At 34.3% G+C, this 25,893-nt stretch overlaps 1 pseudogene; it reads right to left on the reverse strand.

The window, feature by feature from the left end:
• Nucleotides 1–13,289: 13,289 nt before the first annotated feature.
• Nucleotides 13,290–25,893, reverse strand: part of LOC109373944 (nucleoporin Nup43 pseudogene) — an 80,838-nt pseudogene continuing 68,234 nt past the window's right edge.

Genomic DNA, 25,893 nt, shown 5'->3' on the forward strand with positions numbered 1-25,893 from the left:
AAAATAATCTTTTGAAGGAAAATAAAACATGTTCTTATATCTCAAACTATTTTTCAAATTTTTATTAACCATGTACTCTGCTAGGCAAATGAAGGGACACATACAATTTTTTGAAGGAGGAAAAATCAGAGCAAGTGAAGACACACACGTTTTAAAATAACTTTAAAATTTGCAACAAATAAAATCAATTCAGAATCTTCACAGAGAACTAGAAACTGTATAAAAAGAGCCAAATGGAAAATGTATAACTGAATAATAAAATAATAATTAATAACAATAAATACATTTAGCAGCACAGTAGATGTAACTAAAAAGAAAATGAGTAAACTGGAATATCTGAAGGATATATCTCCTTCAAAAAGAACAGGTAGGCTAAAACATAGAAAGTATGAAAAGATTTTAGAAGCAAGGAATACAATGGAAAAGTGTATGTATATAATCAGAAATAATAAATGCAAGAAAAAGAGAATAAAATAGAAAGTATATGTGAAAAACAATGATAGAAAATTTTCAAAACTAATGAGTTATCAGGACACTATTTTAAAAGCCTTACAATCTCCAACAACACATGCACACACACATACACCACATCATAGTAAAACTGCTAAAATCAGGGTTTATAGCAAAAGTCTTAAAACCTTCCATAAAAATTAAAACATATTATGTCCAAAGTAAAATAGTAAGACTAAAACCTGCTTTCTAAACTAAAACAATGGAAGTCACAAGATAATGTCATTTTATTTTCAAAGTGTTCTAAACAAATTAAAAAAAAAAGAAATCATCATCAGCAGAACCATACCAAAAAGGCTATAAAAAAACATGTTGTTCAAAATGACCCAATATGGAAGCTCAGAAATAAAGTTAAAATAAAAAACAACATGTAAACATGTAGATACATTTATAAAATAATACTGAATGTTTCAATCAAAAATTAGAATGAGGTTTTTAAAGTATATATATTATCAAAATATGGACTAACAATAGCATATAAATCTGGAAATAGAAATATATTAAATTGTTTTAAGTTCACATGAAATATTTACAAAATAATTGACCTTTTCCTAAACCAGTAATCCTCAAGCACTGGAAATTTTCGTCTCAACCTGGGGACATTTGTCAGAGTTTGAAGACATTTTGATTGTCATGACATGGTGGAGAATATTGTGCTCTGGTATCTAGTTTGTAGAGGCCAGGGATACCATTAAATGTACCACCATGCATAGGACCACCCCCACAACAAATAATTATTTTACCCAAAATGTCAGTAGTGCCATAGTTGAAAATCCCTGTTCTAGACCATAAATTAGATAATCATCAAATCCCAAAGTTTGAAATTATGAAGAATATATACTACTACTAGTATAAAATTAAGCTTAAAAAATAGCACAAAGATAACTAAAATTCCCACTGGTTTAGAAATTATATACATACTATGTTTTTCAACAATCCATGAGGCAAACAGGGCATGTTGATTACAATTGAAAATATTTCAAATTAAATATTGTTCACTTTAGATTTCAAAACTTGGGACAGAAAAATAAAGTTTGCTTATAGGACAATTTTATAGTATTTAATGCATATAATTGAGAAAATACATAATAAATCAATTAAAATCAGGATGTTAAAACATAACAAATTAAAGAAAATATAAGAAAAATAATAAAAAAGAACTTAATGGAATAGAAAAAAATTATGTGAATTCAAATCCATTTTTAATAAACAAATCATAGCATATTATAAAATGAAAGGTGTGTTCTTTTTTTGTTAGAGTATCAACAATTGTGGATCAAAAAGTACTGAAAATACTGTTTTATGAGAGAAAACACAAATAACCAACATTAGAAATAGAAATAAAAACATCATCACAGATATACAGTTATTTAAAAATAATGATGTGATATTGTGACAAACTTGAAAGAAATAAATATGAAAAAATATATGCGAAATGGGAAAATTCCTAGAAAAATAATAGCATTGTTTCATTGTCAATTTTCCATTTTTGATAATGATATTGTATAATAGTTTTGTAAGAGAATTCCCTTGTTTTAGCAAATCACACTAAAATGTTTAGTGATAAAGGGGTGTCAGCTTTTCTACATACTTTCAAATAGTTTAGAAAAAAATAATGGGAATGCCTATGTATGTCTCCATCAAAAGTGTATCAAAATACAAAATGGATCTTGAGATTATTGTGCTAAGTGAAATAAGTCAGAGAAAAAAAATTCAAGAACCATAAGATTCCACTGATATGTGGGATATAAAACTGAAAGCAACAAAGGAACAAAGAAACAAAAACTCACATAGGCAATAGTTTAGTGGTTACCAGAGGGTAAGGGAGGAGGGAGGTGGTAGATGAGGGTAAACGGGATTAAATATATGGTGATGGAAGGAGAACTGACTCTGGGTGGTGAACACACAATGTGATATATAGATGATGTATTACAGAATTGTACACCTGAAACCTATGAAACTTTACTAACCATTGTCACCCCAATAAACTTTAATTAAAAAATACAAAATAAATATTAACAATGGCAAATATGTTGCAATTGGAAAACTTATCACTGATAGTGGGAGTGCAAATCAGTATAAAAATTCAGAACAGTAAGGGTAAACATCTACTAATACTGGAATATGCATAACATGACCAAGAAATTACACAACAAATTCAACATACACGCACATACAAGTAAGCGAGAATACACGTCTGTTCCTGGCAACTAACTTGAAAAAACTCAAAAGCCCATCAAAAGTAGAATAAATAAATAGTTGGTGGTGCATTTATAAAATAAGATTATACATAGCAATTAAAATAAATCAACACTTGTTACATAAAGTGACATGCATAAAATGATGCCAACACAAATGATTACCTACTTTATTATCCTGGTTATTATGGGAAGTTGAAAAACAGCCAAATCCAATTTATATTACTAGAAGCCTGAGAATGGTGACTTTTCACTGGTGACCTGAGGTATGAACAGGGCTTCTACGGTGTTGGTGAGGTTCCTGGGATGGTACTTCTGCAGTCGCCTTTGGTTTGAAATAGTTAATTGAGTTCACAATCCTGTGCACTTCCTGTTGTGTCCTTCTAAAATAGAAAATGTTTGTAAATAGAAAAAAGAAAATGTATGTAGACAGTTGTAATCAGATTTCAGTGCTTTCTAATTTAATTGACCCTGTGGGTTTATCCTCTTTCAACTTTACTAAGAGCTCATTGCATCTTCTAAAAATTTAGTCACAATGCTTGCTTGCCTGTAGGAGAAGGTCAAGGCTCCCTCATTATGACCCTACCCCCTGACTCTTAATGATTTGTATTCAAAATCAAGAAACTCAAGGAGGCTGATTAGGGCATGCTATCTAGGCCTAGATTATCCAATGGAGATATGTTCTCTATGTCTTTGGGCTTCTCTTCCCTTCCTTCAAAAACTCCTGGTGTTTAATGTTCGAATCATTCCAGAATGTAAAGAGACTGAGCAAAATTGCTCTATTCCTCATTGGACATTCTCTTTGTCCTTATTCCTAAAAGGCAGCTAGACACTAAGACAAACTAGATCATTGGTTAAGGGAACAAAGAGACTTGTTTTCATTCTATCCCTCCCTTCTTACCTTCTTCCATTTATTCTATCTCTAGGTTCCTATGCCTCTTCTCCCCCATAATACTTCCTTTCTCTGGCTTCCTGAATTAATCTATAATTTTTTTATGATCTTAGAGATATGTTGAATGCTTTGGCTCCAGTCAATGTAGTCCTAATTATCTCAGTAAATAATATCCCAGATAGGTTTGGGAATTGAGACTGAAGACTTCAATTCTTGTACCTCTTGCGCATAGTCTACCCCTGCAGGATTTTGGGAGAGAAAACATCATTGTGAAGGCCAGAATACAGATATCCCAGTGCTCCTTCCTATAATAACATAATAGCACTCCAATGTTACAGTAAGGCAGAGCTGCAGTGATTTTCCCTTATTTATGCCAGACTAAAAAAGGTTAGGTCAGCTGGAAGAGCAGTCTCCTGCCGCAGGAAAGCTAATCGTAGGTTTTTCTAATTCTAGATATAAAGAAAGTATCTTTTTCTAAAATTTGGAGAGAACCCCTTACCCATAGATCTGTTGACTAATTTTAAATCACTCTTCCCTAAAAATATTTATAGAAATTCAAAATCTAAGCACGTATACGGACCACAGAACCCTAAAATCTAACACTGATTAAATTCTGATAGCCAGTAAAGACAGCATTACCTTCATTCATTAATTTATTTTTGACATGCAGCCATATTTTTTCTATCCTGAAATAAGCACTTTTGAAATGACCTTGAATTGACATTTCAGGATCCCCGAATATCTTATTTTTAATGTTTCCTTTCCAGCTATATTACTGACATAAGAATCTATCAACTCTATACGCTAGTCAATATGACAGAATGTGTTTTCTTTTGAGGGAGATGTGTATCCTTGTATTTTGTGTATCATTCAGAATGATTCTACACTGTACATATGACAATCCAGACAGATGTTCAAGTGAACTATTGTGTTCTGTGGCTCTAAGCACTTCACTTTGTTGGATACCTTTATAATAGAATATGTAAGTGTTCTTTAAAAGGTTTAAAAATATTCTTCAGGATTTATAGGAAATAGGAATAGTAAAGTAGCATAAAAAGAGACATTTAAATAATGGGAAACTTTTTTGGACACATAAAACTAATTTGGTGGCCTATCAGGGCAATATCATGGACTTCAGTAGAAATAGATAATATTCTTTTAAAATGACAGTAATTTCTGAAGGAAGAAAAGTAGAAAATAAAAAAAAATCCAAAATAAAGTTTTATATGGTGATGTACATTTTGCAGAAAATGCTCATTTCTATGAAATCATTATTACAGATTGGTTGTATGAGTAAAAGGGAAGAAAACACATGAAAATAAAATTGTGATTTTTGCCTTTCCCTAGAAGACTGTTAAACTCCATTCAAGAAAAATAAATAAATAGCATTCTGAATGAACTTGTATTACAAGCTCCTATCTACAAAATATATAATAACAAAAATGAAAAAGTACACTAATTGCCTACCAAGTTAAAACTTTTAATTCTTTTATAGTTAAGCATTCATTCAAGGCTGGGAACTCTATGAAGAAAAAGCATGGAGCAGTAATTGGTTTTCACATTTATATTTATGAAAATTAAAACTATAATATTTACTGTAGATTATGATAAAAAAAACAATACTCATACTGCTAATAGTATGGAATAATTCATCCTGTCCCATAAAGAACTATCAAAGTAAATAAAGCCATGTTGGAAGTCCTCTAAGAAACTTACACCGTAATTGTCATAAACAATACATGTACATATGATTTTTTAAGTGTACTTTATCAGCATTCACAGATACAAATGTATATTAAGCAATTTTCTAAATGACTGAAATATTAGTTTCAAAAGATGTTATGTAAGTAAAGCTCATGGAAAAAAAGTTATATTAAACAAGGTGCATAGAGGAGGGGAGAGATACAATTTGGTAGAGAAAGAAAGATATGCTTCAAATGTAATATGGATTATAATACATAAATATTTAGTGGGTATAAAAATGAGTTATGGGTCAGAAGTGGAATGAAGGCCTGCCTTTCTGTTTTTGTCAGACATACCCCCCATTTTTGAGAAAATTGATTTTTTTATATAAGTTTAGGAGACCTATTAATATTATTTAGTATTTTTCTTAAATTGTTAACATTAGAATTCACCATGTATAGAATAATGAGTTAAATCCTGACGTTATCTAAATAAGAAAAACATTGGGTAGAGGGACTCTGTGGAAATAAGATGATCAGGTTAAAAAACAGAGCCGTGGATAGGAGGTTCCAGATGAGCCAACTATGACTATAGATTTTGACACTTTTACTTAGTAGCTATTGGATTATAGAAAATTTAGTTAACCCCTTTGCCTCAGTTTCCTCATCTGTGAAATGGGGATTGATGGTGGCGGGTATGGGGGCTTTGGTTCTGTAAGGGTATAAAGTTTAGAAAATTCTAGACAATCCTCTAGAGATGTTATTTTAATCAAAGTGCTTGCCTTTCCCATGATTGCATACAGAATAAGGAAGCACTCACCTCCCCCCCATCATTGGTTTATTGGAATGCAAATGAATTCTAGAATATAGGGCAAGAGTCTGAGAATCAAAACCACCCTCCCCTAAATATATCAAGAGCGCAGAGTTCTGAAACATTCTAATTTCCACGTAACTTACTCTATATGTTAGCATGACTTGACTGTTCCTATAAATTCTTGCCCAGGCAAATAGCTTGATTGTTCATTATAGGAACTATAACACACACCAACTCTTCTGTGGAAAACAGTGACAGTTTGTGCCCTGAGATTCTTTGAATCTCTTTCTGCTAAATTTTCGTCTCTGTCCTGACACCAACTTTCCCCCTTGTCCCCACCAAAATAGCTACACTCAGCAGGTGTAAGAGACGAAACTCTGTGGGGTTTAGAATATGAAGTGTTTAAGATTGTGAATTCTTTGTTTGAGAGGTATTCATGTAGCCCCATGATAGCATAGCACAATTTGCAGTTTTAACATATTTTGAATAAAATGGTATTGATTCAGAGCTTTGTAAGAATTCTTCTGAAATATATTCAAAGTTAGATCTCTTTTTAAGGTGAGAGACAACTTTGTATAAAATTATCTACTAGACTTAAAAAAATACAAAGTTATATTATTAGGGGAAGAAATAAGATAAATATATGTGACTCGGGGGCATTCGGGTGGGCTTTAGAACTTTGCAGGAAGAACATTCCTTTAAAACTGTAACTAAAAATTCATCAGTACGGATGATGGCACATGAGGTGTGCAGGGGACGTGCTGTGGTGCCCTGCCCTTCCCATGCATGTGGGATGCTGACACCAGCACAACTTCAAAGCTTCCCAGAGGGCAATTTTGGTTTGGAGTCATTCTGTTCTTCCCACATGAATCTCCACGTTAAAACCAAAACTTTCACACAGGAAACCAAACATTTATATTCTACATTTTTGTTCCTTTTATTGGATTTTGAGGCCGCATTACCTCAGTTTCTGTCAATTTATATAGTACATTAAATGCTGTAAATTACCATAAAGTGAAACAACACATCACACAGTCATGTCGGAACCATAAATCATGACTATTTCCTGCTGCAAACAGATGTTCTTATTTTTAGACCCATGTCAAGATTCATTTTCTTCTTCCAGATTGTCGAGCCAAACTTCAAATGTTCTTGTTATCAAAATGAACTATTATATTCACGCCACCGTTTATAAGCCAAGCAAAATGAGTTGCTCAGGCATTCAAGGTAAATCAAATTGCATACATCATTCTTCCTCAATTGACTTCAAATACATCAGAATTTAAACCAGCAAAGATGAAACTGTGATAGACTTTAAATAGTAATCTTACTCGACATCATTAAGTAAAGATGACATTTTAACTTCTGTTGAAAGATCATTATATGTGATTTAAGCAGTGATGGTTTTGCCAGAAGCATCACACTTTACATCCTCCAAATCTGACTTGCTGTTTTTGCCATTGGGAATGATCCGTCATTAATCAGAAAAGGAGGCACTCGAGACTCCGAAGTGTATGTTGGTGTTTGCTGTTTGCTCCTTAAATTCATCAACCTGTTTTTCTCACCACCTGTTCCCTTGACCTCTTCTTATAAAATTGGAACTTCATTTATGTGATTCAACACTGAGGGCAGCAATTGGCAGATCTACAAATGGATAAAGATTTTACGCCTCCATGCAAGGGCTGGGTAGATGAGGAGAATGTATTTGCCAAATGTCAAAGATGTTTGTTTAGTGATCCATCTGAGGAAGAGCAGAAATTAACAGAAGTCCTCTGACAGAAAATCAAAGGAACAATTACAGCCGGAAAATGTGTTCGAAGCTTGTAACACCATATCAAAAAAAAAAAAATTCACTTGTAAGAAGCCAAACATCTGCTGTCAAATAATCTATCTGTAGATACCACAAAATTTAATTGGGATATTTTAGGGAGATTTTTTTTGTTTGTTTGTTTTTGTCTTTTCCATATTGATGAGTATGAGATTAAGTGGTGGAGTATGTTTGAAAGTGTTTAATTCAAAATCTACTCTAAGTAGAAAGATGATGTTTAAAATGTTACTCAGGAGTCAATTCAATAATGTAAGTTTTATGAGTTTAGGGTAATAACTACTCTGAATTAATTTATATTGAAGTTTTAGAGGTAAAACTATGAAAAAATACATTGTCAAGTCTATGGTCAGAAACTTCAATTTTACATGCAAACATGAGTTTCAAAACTTAGAAAACATTTTCTGAAAACCTTTCAGTTGTCCCACCCATCTTTTCATTTTAGTATCAATTATCTCCTTTCTGTCTCTATGCCCTTCTACTTCCCTGCTTACTTTCTCCCCTATTTTTTCTTTTACTTTTTGTCTTTCTTCCCAGTTCCCTAATTTCTCTTTCTCTATTTTCCTCTATGAAAGATAATCCTTTAACATAATTTCCAGATATCAGAGGTGAAGTCGAAAGCACATTCCTCCACCTGTATACCCAAATAAGGGAAAAAGTATTTCCAGGATAAATACTGAAATTTATCAACTGAGTAACCAGGGCCAAAAACTTACAAGTGGAATGGGGATCATTAATGAGTCAGAAGTGCCAGCAGAAAAGTATGTTATAATCTTTAGGAACTCATAAAACAAACAAACAAACAAAAAACTTTTGAATTTCAAAAGTGTTAATCGTTATTAGCATTTTTAGTAATAATTGCTCATATAATTATGATTTTTAGAGATTAATACCTGAATATGAGTCATAGAAAAATATAATGGTATCTTAGAAATAATAAAAGATCAATATTCAATTTAACTTATATACTGTATGAAAACCTGTTATCTTGAGATTTATATTAGTAGAAATTTAACAAAAGAACTCATCAGGAGGCAGTTTGGATATGATTGAGTTTGTTTCCATTGACATTGAAAATTATTTCAAAGAGAATTTCAAGACATATATTTGCATCATCTTGAAATCAAACATGTTTACAAATTAAATACTTCTGGAATCATTAACTCTTTCAACTTACCAAGATATCCGAAAATGCCTGGGAACAACTCAGCACATCAGTCACCGAAAGAAACTGATGCAATTTCCTAAAGTAACTAAGTTGCAGCCAGGAAGTACTTACAACCTTGTGAGTCTATGCTGTGTTTGGTATAGAGAGCAAGATTAGAAAAATAAAAATGATTTTGTTTACTTTCAAGAAATGTTATTTTTCATGGAGATTTCAAGGGTAAAGGTGTTAATTCTACAACAAGCAACTCAGAAATTGATCAAATGAAGAGTAAAATAAAATACTTAAGAAGGTGGTTTTCCTCATCTGTAATAAAATCACTCCCCCCTCACCCCTGAATAAGTGCTGAATTCTCTATCTTGTACTATTTCTTTCTATGCTTTGTTGTTCTATTTACATGATCCTCACACCACATCAAGAAACATGCAAGTACTCATCTTCAGTTTCACAAAGACTAAATTAAGCAGATACTCAACTTGACTCAATCAATCATGTCCCAGAATGTGTCTCAAAATATCTTTGTGTTCTACAGATATTAATCAAGAATAACACATTCTTGATGATTGTAGACAGAGCAACACCCAGGAATGGTGTTCAGTTTTTGGGTAGAGGCTCTTTATTTTCTAAAAATTGGCATTATTGGCATGAAGAGATTTCTTGTTGCAAAACACATAGTTCATGGAATTTGTAAATAAAAAAAATTATCAGGTACTTACTGATATGATTTGTATCCTCAAGGAGCATATAATTTATTTTGGAATGACAATAACAGCAAACAACAAGCACAGCATAATAAAAACTAATGTGTTATGAAATGCTGGGTGGTGCAGAAACTCCCAGGAAATTTGCAGCTGCTGATTAGAGAGGTGAAGAGAATCAGATGGCCATGGAAAACTTGAGACTTGAACTGCCTATCAAAAGATAGGATCTGGTAAGGAGGAGAGGGAAGTAAAAATACAAGGGCAGAGGATGTTTAACTGACTGTAGGTCAGAAGAATGTTAGAGACTATGTAGTGACTTGGTAAGTGAGAAATAACTAGCTGATGGAAAACTTAATGATATTTTTTTACAAATTTATAGTCAACTTGAAAAATTATTATAGAATTAGTGGAGTGTCCTTTACCCTCATGCTAAATAGGTGTTAGATATTTTAAATCTTTGATTTATCAATTTGATAAGAACAAGAGTATCATTATCTCATCCAGTTTGTGAATAATTGTGACATCCATAGCTAACCCATACATGGAGGAGCATATAAGGACTGGTGATCTTGAATTTCCTTAGATTACTATTATGTTCATGAAATAAAAATAGCACTTAAATAGCCCATTACAAATTGTAATTCTGCTTTTTCTTAATTTTCAAATACGTTGCACTTCTTTCTCAGGGTTGGGTCACCACAACGCTAACCACTCTGAATATGAATTACAAATATGGAAATTATTTATTGAAAAAAAAGTCACCTTTATAGTGGTATTATAAAAAAGTATTGGAAAAATGGGTTTGGTTTAAGAACCATTTTTATCTTGAAAAAGTAATCTTTGAATTTACCTTCCATACACTGGGATTTCATAGAAATTTTTACTAATTCAAAAATAGCAGTAATTAATTGAATAGCTACTGAAGTGTGCCCAGACCTTAGGTATTTTCTCTTCATTTTTAAATGTATGTTAACAATGAATTAGTCATAATTAATATGAATGAAAATGATTATTTAAAATCAATGACTATATTCTGAATACAGAAGGTGATATTTCAGTATTTCATTAAGGCAATATAAATAATATATTATTTCTTATTATTTTAGATTCTTTTAAATAAATTGCTATTCTTTTTTAAAGATTTTTATTAAACTATAGCTAACATACAATATTATATAATTTTTGGTTGTATGCCATAGTTATTCTACATTTATATATCTAAAAAAGTGATCTTATGGTAAGTCCAGCAACCATTTGACACTGTACTATGTTATCACAATATTGACTATATTCCCTTTACTGTACATTACATCCCCGTGACTTGTTGGTTTTATACCTGGAAATTTGCACCTCCTATTCCCCTTTACCTTTATTCCCCCCTTTTTAAAACTTTCAATTATAGTTGATATTCAAAATTATTTTATATTAATTTAGGTGTACAGCTTAGTGGTTAGACATTTATATAATTTAAGAAGTCATCCCCCTGACTAGTCAAGTACCCACCTGGCACTATTCATAGTTATTACCATATCATTGACTATATTCCCTGTGCTTTACTTTACATCCCCATGACTGCTTTGCAACTACCAATTTGTACTTCTTAACCCCTTTCCATTTTTCACCTAACCCTCAAACTCTCACATATATCACCCCAATAAATCCAGTACCCATTTGACACTATTTTATAGTTATTACAATATTATTGTACATCTCCGTGACTATCTTACAACTACCAATTTGTACTTCAGAATCTCTTCCCTTTTTTCACCCACCCTCCCCCCAACTTCCTCCCATCTGGCAACCATCAATATGTTCTCTGTATCTATGGATTTGTTTCTGTTTTGTTTGTTCTTTTTGTTCTTTAGAGTCTAAATGTAAGCGAAATCACATTGCACCTGTCTTTCTCTGTCTGACATACCTCACTCAACACAATTCCCTCCAGGTCTATCCATGTGCCACAGATGGCAAGAACCCATTCTCTTCCCCCTCTGAGCAATATTCCACTGTATAATATATGTACCACTTCCTCTTTATCCATTCTCCCATTGATGGACACCCAGGCTGCCTCCACATCTTGGCCATTGTCAACAATGCTGCAATGAACATATGGATGCACACATCCCCTCAAAGCAGCATATTGTGTTTCTTCACACAAATACCCAGAAATGGAATTACTGGGTCCTTCTTTGTCACTTATAGCCTTTGTTTTAAACTCTATTTTGTCTGGTATAAGTATTGCTACCCCAGTTTTGTTTTGTTTTGTTTTTTATTTTCTTTTTTGTGAAATATCTTTTTGCTTTCCTTTACTTTCAGTCTCTGTGTATCTTTCAATCTGACGTGTGTCTCCTGTAAGCAGCATATGTAAAGTTTTTGTTTTCTTATCCATTCATCCCTCCTATAACTTTTGATTAGAGCATTTAATCCATTTACATTGAAAGCAATTGTTTTGTTTTGTTTTTTAAGTGGCATAAAAAATTATAAATGTTTATTAGGACAGAAAAGCAAAACTTTACCATAATTACTATTATTGACATTATAAGTAAATGAACACATACTTCAATTGTATAATAGATTTGTTATTAAGGTCTTAACAATTCAATAATGCATTTAATCTAATAAACTTTGGAAGGACAGTGTCATAAACCTGTCTTAATACACTATGCTAGGTCATCATTAACATTTTGGATAAAGATAAAGATGGCAAAATTCTTTATTCTTGCCATATCATCATACTAATTTCATACATGTTCAACCTATTAAATTTTAGTTTAGAAGTCAGCTAACTTATCAATGTCAATTTTGATTTTATTGCACAATGTCCAGTTTAATTTTTTACTACACTGTAAAACTAAATAAAAGCAAAAATCCCTAGGAACAAATGTATTTTTCTTCTTTTCAAGAAAAATAAAGTTGTGCCTAAACAGTTGACAGAGTTGTATTCAAATGTATTCTAATAAAGGAACCTGTCAAAACATTTTCAACTTTAAAAATATTGGTTATTTTTTTTCCAATTCTTTCTGAAAAACTTTATTAAAATTATTAAAGAAATAAAATGTGGAGAAGAAAAAACTTGCAATAAAAAGGATTAACATTAACATTGACTAATGCCACACCACTGTTCATAAAATGAATAAGAACCCATTGGTGGTTCAACAGTATTAAGTCTCACAACATAAAAAAATGAAAAGTAGGTCCTATGAGCTATCCAGGACAGTGTCTGAAGGCAGTGTATTCATCAACACAAAGATCCCCCCCCCCGACGTTCATCCACATGTTCCATTTCTTTTGCCATCAGTCAGCTATCAGATTCTGCAGCTGTTAGGCGAATATCCAACTTACAAAATCCAAAACTAGGTATTGCCATTAACGACAGTTTGTTGATGCTTCTCCTGCAAATTTTACATTTTCTAGTAATAAAAATGTGCATAGAAGATGGAATTTGAAAGGGTAACTGTAGTTTTTACTTGAAATCTTTTAATTATAATATTTTCAATAAACAAAGTTATCTAGTAACGTAACTTGCTTCTGCATCAGTACCACAAAGAAGACAAGAACCTAAAACATCCAAACTGTTCACAGAGTCCTGTTGGGAAGCAAGTTTGTGATCTCATTATGGTCTTTCTCAGGATCAGTGCTGAGCCAGGAGCTTTTAAGAGACTGGGGAACAATAGCCTGGCTATGAACGCTAAAAGACAAAAAAAAGTACTCTTTCTTTCTCCTTGGTAAAAGAGTGATAATTTTTTCAGGTATATCTGTAGCGGCATTCCAATGCCACAGGGACCCATCCTCAGAACAAGTAAATGGATGATCTGAGTTGAATGGGTAAAAGTGGACGTCCCACATTTCAGCTTCATGAGTTTTCAGCAGTGACGCAAGCATAGAACCTTGTCTAACTTCTCAAATAGTCAACATTCCATTCTGGCCACCAGGAGCTACAACAGGCTGCTGATTGGGATGTCGATCAACACAGTGAGTGTCACTCAGCCTCCAGTCAGTGATAATACCTGAGAGGACTTATTTCTTTCTTGTCTGAAATCCCATATTTTTAACTTCCCAATTGAATTTACTGTAAGAATCTCAGGAGTTTGAAGGAAGGTTACAGCATGGAGAGTACTGCTATCTGCATTGTCTATAGTTCTCACAGCTTCCTTGTGCTTAATCTCCATTTGTGAAAATGTCTGGGTTGCTGAACACAACCCCCATGCATAGTGCACTGCTACAGGAAGGACAGCCTGGACTGTGTGGTAATGAACTATTGTCCACTGCTGGCTGACTGACAGTCTGGTTATTTGGATGGTGAAGGAAAACTGTTAATACAATCCTGTTGACGAAGCAGCTACAATTCTTTCCTGGTCCAAAAATTGTAAATCCATAATATCACCATGGTGTCCTGGTACTACACAGTAACTGATGGTCTCCTTTAAACCCTCCATCACAGCCCAAGTTCCCAAAATCTCTAGTAGACCGCAGTGAAACATAATTTTTCTCATTGTCCCAAGAGCCTGCAGCGAAGGTCTCCATGGTCAGCAGACTTCCTGGAGGTACCAGTCAACAGTGGGTTTTGCTGACTTTCTGAGATACAAACTTAGCACAAATTTCCTCTATGCCAAAACCACAGTGCGGACAGCAAAAAGCACAGCCCACACCTCTTCAAAAGTAATTGTTGATAGCTATGTACTTATTGCAATTTTATTAGGTGCATTTTTTTTACTTTTTTTTTCATCTTAAAGAATTCCAACATTCCTTGTAATACTGGTTTGAGTGGTGATGGACTCTTTTAGCTGTTTCTTGTCTGGAAGCCCTTTATCTGTCCTTAGATTCTAATGATAGCTTTGCTGGGTACAGTAATCTTGGTTGTAGGTCCTTGCTTTTCAAGACTTTGAATATTTCATGTGAATCCCTTCTGAACTGCAATGTTTCTGTTAAGAAATCAGCAGATAGTCTTATGTGAGCTCTCTTATAGGTAACTAACTGCTTTTCTCTTGTTTCTTTTAAGATTCTTTCTTTGTCTTTAACCTTTGGCATTGTGTCTGGCTGTGGGTCTCTTTGGGTTCATCTTGTTTGGGACTGCACTTCTTGTGCTTGTATATTTATTTCCTTTACCAGGTTAGAAGAATTTTTCATTATTATTTCTTCAAATAGGTTTTCAATTCCATGGATGCTCTCTCCTCCTTCTGATACCCCTATGATGTGAATGTCATTTTGTTTGATGTTGTTACAGGCGTCCCTTAAACTATCTTCATTCTTTTGGATTTTTTTTTGTGTCTGTGTGTGTTCTTTTAGGTTGTTTTCTGCTAACTTATATTCTAAATTGTTGACTTGATTCTCTGTTTTCGCTAATATACTGTTGGTTTCCTATAATGTGTTCTTCATTTCAGTTGTTGTATTCTTTACTTCTGATTGGTTCTTTTTTATGTCTTCTGTGTCCATTTTTATGTTTCCTATTTCTTTGTTAAAGTTCTCCCTGAGATCATTGAACATCCTTATAACCAGTGTTTAGAACTCTGTGTCTGGTAGGTTGATTGTCTTTGGTTGTTTGTCTTTGTTTGGTTGTCTTTGTTTTGTTGGTTGTCTGTTTTATTTAGCTATTTTTCTGGGGTTATGTTCTATTCTTGTATTTGGGATATGTTTTTTTGTCTTACTATTTTGGCTGCCTCCCTGTGTTTCTATTAGGTAGGGCTGATATGTCTCAATGTTTCAGTAGAGTGGCCTTGTGTAGGAGGTTTCCTGCAGGTCCAGTGGCCCAGTCTCCCTGGTCACTGAAGCCGCATGTTCCAGGTGTGTCACTTGTGTGGGCTGTGTTTGCCATCTTGTTGTTGCTGAGCCTTGGTTGCTCTTTGCACATCAATGGGAGGAATTGACCCTCAGACTGATTGGTTGTGAGGACTGGATGTGACTACAGTGGAGGAGTTGTTGTGAAGGCACTGTAGAGAATTAGCAGAGCTCTGGTGCCTGCCTAATGTTCCCTTTGATTGTATCACTCCTGCTGGGGCTGGGTAGTACTCCAGCTTGGTCCAAAGTGGCCTCCATGTATGCCAGTTCCCAGGACCTTCTGAGAGGGGCTCCACTGCAGGCTAAGTTCAGCCACAGCCTGTTCCCTGCCCAAGGCCACCTGGCATGAGCCATTAAAGCAATCCACAGATGGCCACCACCTGTGCTGGGATTGGAGGTGCCTCAAGGGGCCTACCAGTGAATTGAAGCCGGCTGTGGCTAGTGCTGGGCTTAGGGCTGCTCACCAGGAGCCGTGGAATGCACTGAAGCCAGAGCTGCTTGTTTGGGTTTTGTGAACCTTTGAGTGTATTTAGAAAAGTCTGCAGCATGAGCCAAGACAGGCTGTTTGTATGGAAAAGCCACTGGAAGCATCTTGGGTGTGCCTGAATGTTGGGTGAGGTGGGGTATCAGAATTACCAAGTCAGGCAATGGAACACTGTTAGCCAGGTTGATAGAGATTCAAATATGGCAACCACCTGTGTCTGCACTCTGGGAGGGGGAGGGCTCAACACAGAAATAGTGGCTTCCCCCAGCTCCTCCATCTGGGAGGAAGCTGCCTCTCTAGCCCTTTCCCTGAGCCAAACAATTCAGTTTCTCCCTGTATGTCCCTGGTGCCTTCCAAGCTGCTGCCCCAGTGCTGGAGGTCACAGCAAGTGAGTCCATCAGCAAGTAAGCCTGTTTGTGGGCCCTTTAAGGGGAGCACCTTGAACTGCAGCTGCCCTCTTCTCACTTAGTCACAGCCTCCACTGGTTTTCACAGCGAGAAGTTATGGGGATTTCTCTCCCCAGCTCTGGACCCTAAGATGGGGAGCCTCGAGTGGGGCTGGGTCCTCTTGTTCCTTGCAGGGAGGGAGGACCTTCACAGCTGAGATATCCCTATGATTTTGAATGGTCACATGCGGGTGTGGGACTAGCCCATTCCATGTCTCTGTACCGCCTACCTGTCTCAAGGTGGCTTCTTTTGTGTGTCCTTAGTTGTAGCGTTTTGGTTCAGCTAAACTTCAGGAATTGATAGTTGTTTTGTAGTTCAGTTGTAATTTTGACGTGCTTGTGAGAGAAGGTAAACACAGCATTTACCCACTCTGCCATCTTTAATGGAGAGGTTCTCAACTGCTACTTTTATTCCTTCCAAAACTTATATATTGAATGAGTACAGACAATCTAAATTCTTTCATTACTAACTCCTACTTGATGTTACTCATTGCCATTTGTTCTTTTCTTTTTGCATGTAGCCTAAATGTTCCCAGTTCTCACCAGACTGTGTATACAAATTTTAGTGTATTAACATTAACACACGATTTTCTTTACCTATAAACCCTATACTTGCATTTTTTTTCTCTTCCCTGCCAACTCTCAATTATTTATGGGAGACGACAGGTGCCTTGTAACCAACTTGCCATCCATTTCTTTCATTTCTGTGAATACTAGATATATCAAATGATGTTACATTCAGTTTTCACTGTGATGTAGGTACATGTAGTTAATGAAAAGAATAGGGCAAGTAGTTTTTCTTAGCACTATGCTTCACTGTAACCTTAGGTTCCCAAGTCCTATGACATTTTCTTTAGCAAACTTATTCAGCTCTACTTCCTCTTCAAAAAAACTAAATAATAATGGTATAATAAATAAGTACAGTGATTAACAGGAATGGATACAATGCTCTCGTTTCTACATATACACAAATACGTAACACTTAGCCCTTCCTTATCCCTAGACATTGTCTCCGTGTCATATACAGTCCTACCAACCTTTCTTCTCCTTGAAGGCCAGAGCCTTTTCCCAAGCAAAGGAATTTAAATTAGATACCAGGGTGGAAGTTATCAGCCTCAAAAACCAAACTCTAATTTAAGTTGTGTTTGCAATCATATATTTTATTGAGTAAACTCAAAAATCTGGAGGTGACAGCAGCTTTTTGAACCTGAATTAACATCTACTAGCTTTTGGTTAAATTTGGTTAAATTTGGTTAAATTTGTCAAGTTACAAATGTTCTCCATACTTGAGTAAAATTATCTTCTGTGCCAATTTTATGACCTGCATAGCTCACCTATTCTTTGTTTTATGTTATATACTTGTCTAACTCAATCTAAGCAATTATGGCTATGGTCTGTTTGCTTATTACAATATCCAACCTGAAAAAACAGGTTTAGACTTTAGAACTCACCATGTCTCTCTTTGACAATACTATAGTGGAACAATGTAATATTCATCTTACATTTTATTATGTAAATTCAAGATATATTTGTTGATCACCTATCATAGTTGAATTATTATAGTTCTATCACTGCTCTATTTCAGTGCCACTATATCCAGGGTCTTCATGTTTCAACATGAACTAAAGTTATATAGCATCATAACATCATGGGAAGAGTAGAGAAAAGGCATTCGTTCATCAATCATTCATCCCCTCCACAAACATTTATTAAATAACCACTCTTGGCCAGACATGTTATATGTTTTCAGCATGATTACAGGCATTTACATAGTTTGATAACTGAAGGAAGACACATGAGAAGAAAGATCCTGCAAGACAGTGAAGAAACAGGATTAGGAGTAACTGAAGCATTATTTCCCCAAATATAAGACTGCTCTTTAGTCCTACTGATTCACTCATGAGTTCTCAGTAATGAAGTGGATGGGTTAAGCAGGCACAAGCAGTATCCTCATTTTACAGGTGAACAGACCAAGGTTTAGTGTTGTTTTTTTTTTTTTTTGCAGTTTCCCCAAAGGCTAATATGGCAGAAGAGTTTAGATGTATATGAAGTAATGAATATATAAATGTATAACTGAAATAAATGATTCTGTACTGGATTATCAGATCATAAATTCTTTCATGCATTTAGCAGATACATATTCTAGAACAGAGGTTGATAACCTTTATTCTGCATAAGACCAGATAGTAAGTGTTTTATACACTATGGGCTATAGTGTCTTTGTGACAATTAACACTGTGGTAACTACACAAGTCTGCCTTTATAGCAGGAAAGCAGGCATGCACAATCAGGAAATAAGTGATTGCAGTTGTGTTTGAAATTTACACACACACACACACACACACACACACACACACACACAAGTGACTGCCAAGACAAATTTAGGAAACACCGAGTCAGGTAAGGAGAAAAACTAATTGTAAGAATAGATTGTATAGCACAGTGGTCAGGCACAATAATTACATTGTTTTGTACACCTAAAACTAAAAAAAAAGAAAAAGAGTAGATTATAAAATGTTCTGCATGATACCGGTTGGGATTGCCATGGGAGCCCAGAGCAGGTGCCTCTAAATCAGACAGATAGTTCTCCCATTTTCAGGACTTCCTTCAACAGACTCAAAGGGGCCCTCTTTCTTTAACTATATGATTCAGGTATTTTGCTCATAAATTTCTGGAACAAAATGATTGTGTACACTTCTGTCACTGACTTGTCTGGACTAATGAGAATTTTATAATATTGAGTATTTTTTCTCTTTTTAGATCTAAAGTCCTTCATGTTGGAGGTATTTTATATTATTCTGGCCCAAATGTTGAACAAGCACCACTTTCTATAGTGTATACACTCAATGTCCCATATCCCACATCAAGAAATGTGGCAAAGCTCAAACTGCTTTGAGATTCCATAATGATTTACTGTGGTTCAGGATGTGACCATATATTGACACTTAGTCCATAAGAAGTCAAGTGTACTAATATAGCCTGCAGTCTTTTCGGATGGTGGCCTTAGTGACAACAAGACAAAAGAGTACTTACCTTATATGAAGCTCTCACCTTTGAGGCCCGTCAGTTATAAATAGCCCAGTTGCTGTTTCAGTAGCTGGCTGGCGGCCAGGAGAGAGAGGAAAACAGATTGAGATGAGCCACAGGGAGATGATCAAGGAGGGCAGAAGGCTATTCAATACAAAAGAGTCAAAGAAACAAAAAACAAGGGCATTTAAATAATGAAAGCAGGAGGAAAATTTTATGTTACTATTCTGTTAGCTTTCTCTGAAATCCCAGTATTTCTTCAACTGTACGATCATCTCTCACATCTACTGAAAAACAGGGAAGAATTAGAAGAATTAAGATATGAAGCACATAGTAATCATATAACATGCTTTGGCAATAAATCCCAACTTCTGTTTTTGGAATAGTACCTGTCGGATGTAGAGAAGCAGAAAGGAAACAGACAATCAGACATACAGTGGGTCCTGGGGGCACAGGAAATGCTTAGTCAGTACACATATGTTACTGAATTTATGAAACATCTTTAAAAAATAGCTAAGATGTCCTTACATGTAACAGTGGCAACCCTAATAGGGATACCAGCATAAGACAATATATTATTGTGCTTCTTGAACATTAATCTTTTACTTGGCTGTCTATTTTATCAAAAACAAAGCAAAAGGAGTTTCATTACTCTTAGGGGCACAATTTATTTAAACTTCTCTTTGATGTCCTTTTATAATTTAACTTGTACAACACATGAAATATTACTGAGAAATAAAAATATTTTACTTATCTTTACAAATAAATGGAAACTTACTTGTTGTAGCTATAGCTTAGTTAATATTTCCCCACCCCAAATTAAATATTTAAGATAAATCAGTTAACAGGTTTTTTTGTGTATAAGATTTAGTGCTAGATGCTCTGGAGGTCTATGAAGAAACCTGAACATACCCTTCAGAGTTTATAATATAGTGAATTTGAATGATTATGTATTCAAACAATAAGTTAGTCATCAAATGTATAGCATGGTTGCTTCTGTGCTCCATTTGTGTGTTGGATTTTTTGCCTTTAAGTGTAAGAGTTAATCTAGACAATTTCAAAAAAATGTTAACAACTAGATGATATTACAGGTTCATAGACATTTTAAAAAATTCATAGTGCTTAGCACTTTAGCAATTGAAATAGTTTCATTTACAATTTAGAAGAATGACAATTTGGAAGTAATACTCCTTAGAGACTTAGTAGTATTATCCAGAGATTTTTAGGAACAATAATAATTTATTTTCTTCTCCTTGGAAAATAATTAATTTTCTTGCTGTATGGTAAAATTGAGGTATTCATTGAAATGATTCAAAATAATGCACAGTGCTGTATATACAGAAACAATGTACTTCTGGAGTATTTTCAAATGTATTGTGCCATCTCTAATTAGTCGGAAATACCCTCTATAGTCTAGAATTAAAGGTGTTACTATTAATTGATCCACATATATTTATTTACAGAATAAACATGGCACAGGAGATATTGCATTAAACATTTTCTAATTTCTATTTCAGAACTCTTTCTATCAACTATAAAAAGTAGCATTTTTTACCTAATGAAGAGGTGTTTTAATATGGAATTTAATAATACATTTTCTAAATTTCTCAGAAATAGAATATACAAAAGACTATCCTAATTCTCGAGCATATAAAGTCATACATTAATGTGCACTATGTCTAGTTAACATTTATGTGTAATAGTAGAAAAGACTACATTTATGTAGGATTTCAATGAATACATATGACCAGAAAAATATATGATAATGCTTCTTATATCACAAATCTTTGTGTTTTTTTTATGAATAGCACTCTGCATATCTGTGAAAAATCTAGTGCAGAAGATGTTACAATAATTTAAGTACCTCAAAACAATAAGAGTTTAAATTGGCCACAGTTGAGCAAAAATTAATTGTGAAATAAAATTTTCAAAATTAATAGCATGACCTATGAATAAGTATGAATATTTGTATCCTAAAAAAATAGAGTTTTGATGCAGCTCAAGAATCAGATTAGAGTAGAATAAGTAGGTAGGGGTAAAAACAAGAAATACGTAGTGTGTTTTTTGTTATACTGTTTATCATATTTTATTGTTAGTTATATAGTTTATTGTTAATATTAATTTGTTGTTACTATATTAAAGTTGGCTGTAAAAAGTAACAGCACTGCTAGAAATATATGATGTTGCTTCCAATTAGTAGGATAAAATGGTGAGTGTATGGGAAATGAGATGATATTGCATTGTTTCAATATTTCCAGCAAATGCTGCAGACAGGTTTGGGATTTGGACTAGGAAATGTAAGTGTGAAACAGAAATGTAGCAAGGATAGGAATGGATTAGCCACTTGCCAGGTGTTTTCCAATAGAAACAAAGAAGGATTGTCATTATAAAAAAGACAATTAAAGACATACTTTGTATAAGGCACTGGAACTCATCTGGGAGCAATGTACAGTCAGGAAATTGTGAGCTTGGTGTGGAGGAAAAGGACATGGCACATTTTCCAATAAAATGCGTGCAAAGCAGCACCCTATCCATGTAAACTGCTCAACAACTGGACCAACTTCAAGGACTTGGTATGAAAGTTTGAAGGAAAAAAATGGATATGGTAACATTCTCCTAAATTAGTATAAGATTACAGGGTGGATAGGAGCAAAAGGAGAAGTGAGGGGTTGTTTGGGAAGGAATGGGAAGAAATAAAGCAAAGACTGATTTCAGGCTGAAGTGAGAGGAAAAAGACAAGGAAAACATACATTACAAGGGAAGGCCATGAGGTACAATAGAAAGCGAGCAAAGCAGAGAAGGATCTTGCTGAGAAAAAGAGACAAAAACATGTCAGAGGACACACTTTTGTTTATAGCCCTCAGATGAAGGAGGAAAGGAAGGGAAATAATTAAAGTGAGTGAATGGATAGGGGAACCAAATGTAATGAGAATAGCAGGACCATAAGAAGAGATACTTTCCCAACAGGCAGAATACAGGAGAAGATAAATCTTAAAGAAACACAGGGAAAAAAAGAAACTCAAGGCCACAAAGGTTAAAAGCAAGAAGTCCAAAAGAATACTTGCAGAGTTAACCACATAAATATTAGGAAAGGATAATGTAGTGTATTGGAAAAGTTATCATAAAATGTGTTCCATTCAAAACATAAGCAAGAAAAAGGAGGGGGAGGTGGGGGAGGTAGGGAAGGAAGAGAAATACAATGACAGTTTGGGTAAACAGGTGTGTTTTGTTTGGCTTTAGGTGTTCTGGGCCACAGTTTCCTTACATGTTAAGTGAGCAGATGGGACTTTGGGATGGCTGACATCTTCCTGTCCTCTAGCCTTCTGGGGGTTTGCCCTTCCATTCTGGCAATGCGGAATCGCAAACAGAGAAGGTCAAAGACACTGCTTCTGAGTCTATGGGAGGACATATTCAAGCAGCTCAGAAGAGTAATTCAGTTTCAAACAGAAGGGTTCTGGTAGAAATGAGAAAAACCTTTTCAGTCCTAAGGTTTGGGACTCTTCCCAGTGAAAAATAAGTGACTATATCCATACAAGAATTGGATTTCTGATGGTAGTACGGTCATGGAGAATTTTATGATTTGGGGAGGAAATCTCATGTGTCTTTTAGAAAAATTCAAGTAAGTTTGAATCTAAGCAAAAAGTAGTGATAATGTGAAGTACTCTAAAATTAGCCTGTTAATATGTACCATAAGAAGGTATACTGAGATGCACATACTAATCGTCAGGAATAGAATTACAATAAGTTGTAATATACATAATAATTGATTGGATATATAGGAAAGTGAGAATTCTCCAAAGCCCATAATTCTAGAAAGTAATAAAGGAAGGAAGGAAAGAGGAAAGGAGGGAAGGAAGAAAGGAAGGAAGGAAGGAAGGAAGGAAAAAAAGAAGGAAGGAAGGAGGGAAGGAAAGAATAAAAGAGAAAATATAGAGAAAAAAAGCCTGTTAGCACCATTTTAATCATTTTCTTATGACCTACATATTTCTTTAAAAAAATTTAGAGGTGACTTATAACAAATATATATACATATGTATATATATATACACACACATATACATATGTGTGTATACATATATATGTGTGTATATATACATATATATGTGTATATACATATATGTACACATGTATGTACACATATATATACATATATGTGTATATATATGCATATTTATAAATAAAAAATAGAGAAAACCTGAAAGAAGATGAAAAGAATAGAATTGCAATATTTCAGCAAAATGGATAGTTTTATATGTGTGTGTTCTCTCTCCTCAAATTAGAGCACCTGGATTGTAGCCTATGTCCTCAGTGTGTTTGGTAAATAAATGAAGACTAAAGACCATGGTATATTCCCAGCATCTAGAGTACCTTGCACAAATTAAGTTACAAATGTACTTGTTGGTTTTCTAGTATGTCAAGTAAATATTTAAAATTTTAGGTGACATTTATGCAACTTTAGATCACAAATTGCCAGATTATGTGCAAAACATTTCTTGACAAGTTTTTCAAACAATGTGTTCTCATTGCAACACTGATTGTGTCTTAGATCAGATTCCCTAGAGCAAGACCCTAAGAAGTGGCATAGCATCAGTACCTTTCATTGGGGGATGGTTTTTAGGAGCTTCCCGTGTCACGGAGAAAAAAGAGATGGTGTAGGGGAAGGAAGAGGCTGACCCTGCGTGAGAGCAATTGTAGCTCCACCTGATTCTACAGTAAGCTGTGGAGTTGGCGTGCCTGGTTAGAGTTACTGGAATTAAGACATAGGTGTTTACCATTGACAACCCCTATCAGCCAATCACCAGGTATGAATCAATCCATGAGTGAGGGCTTGACATGATCAACAGTTCCCTGCAGCCAAGGGCGGTACCAGTGAAGGATTCAGATGTGAGCACTCAGTAGCCCACACTCTAAGGAAATGAGGGTTGGTAACTGACAGCTTTGAAAAGGGCACCTGGGCAAAGCACCTAGTATCTGCCACATGTAACAACTTTTTATGATGCTAGAGAAACAATATAACCTCGTGAAGAAAATCTGTGACAGTTAAAGACTGCAGGTAGTCTGTGTGTTAACAATCTTTAGGGTTCTAGATATATGTGTATTAGTATCTCCATTCATGTTAATTGTGTAAGATTTTTAAAATTAGAAGCAAAAATGCAAGAAAATCAATGAAAATAATCACAGTATTATTATCATTATTATTGGTGCTTGATTTCTTACTATTTGGCGATAAATATTAGAAATTGCTGGAAAAAAAGACCCTTTAGCCAAAAAAAAGGACTTTTGAATCATTAAGGGGAAAACTATATATCTAAATTTAAATAAAAACAAATTAATTTACTCACAGATGTTTTGTGATGCAAATACATTGATGTTTTAGAAAAGCAGTATTTTAAGAGACTGAATTCGGGCAGAAAAATATAACAAATTTATTTTGAAACTGCTAAATATTAATCTGCTATCCCATCTTTTTTCAAAAAAGATACATTATCTTGCCATGTTCTTGTCCTAGTTTCAAATGCATTTAATTTTTTTTATTGCATCCTCTGGTGAAATAAATATGTGTGCATACATGGAAGATAATTGCAGTATCACAGGATTATGTGACTACTAGAATGGACTCCCTAGATGTGTATATTGCCTTCCTTGGAGCTTTTAAAAATAGATACACATCTGTTTAGTACAAGTTTAATAAAATTCGGTCAGGATATAAAATACATTCCTAAAGTTTTGGATTCTCTGATCTCCTTTTAAAAACAAGCTTTTAATATCCTAGGAATTAAAAATAAACAATCCTGTGGCCTTAATTTGTATTTAATCTATTAGTGTACCAAGAGGTGTTAGTTTGTTGTAAAATATTTTTAAGTAAATGTTTATGACCAAAATATATTTCCCACTAGATTACTTCAGTCTAAAGGAGGCTACCTTCTGGTGTAAATTAGGGGAGAGGTATCCTTTGATTTTTATTGTTTGTTTTTTAAAATTTTGGATTTCAATTTAACTGTGATTTCTAGGATCAAGGACATAAAGTTTACTCATCAGAAATAAGTATATCATTGGAAATCAGATTAATGTGGTAGGTGACAACTTATAAAACAGCATCTAAAAGAAGTCCCATCTTGTGTGCTTGTTTTTCTTTAATACTTTATCTTCAACCAGTTGGTGCTCTCTGTTCTTGAAATCCTACTTCTTATTTTCATTGTTTCTGCTTAATGTACCTAAGACAAACACTGGGAATAGTGTTGAAGTAAGGGGTTATAGTTACTGGAAATACCATAGTTGCATATTGAGTGGCAGTTGCTATAATATTGGTACTTTTTAATTAAACAACAAAGCAAATACACTTCACATAATCTTTCAAGTGTGTTTGTGTATATATAT

The sequence above is a fragment of the Hipposideros armiger genome, unplaced genomic scaffold (assembly GCF_001890085.2).
Source record: "Hipposideros armiger isolate ML-2016 unplaced genomic scaffold, ASM189008v1 scaffold_759, whole genome shotgun sequence".
Classification (NCBI taxonomy): domain Eukaryota; kingdom Metazoa; phylum Chordata; class Mammalia; order Chiroptera; family Hipposideridae; genus Hipposideros; species Hipposideros armiger.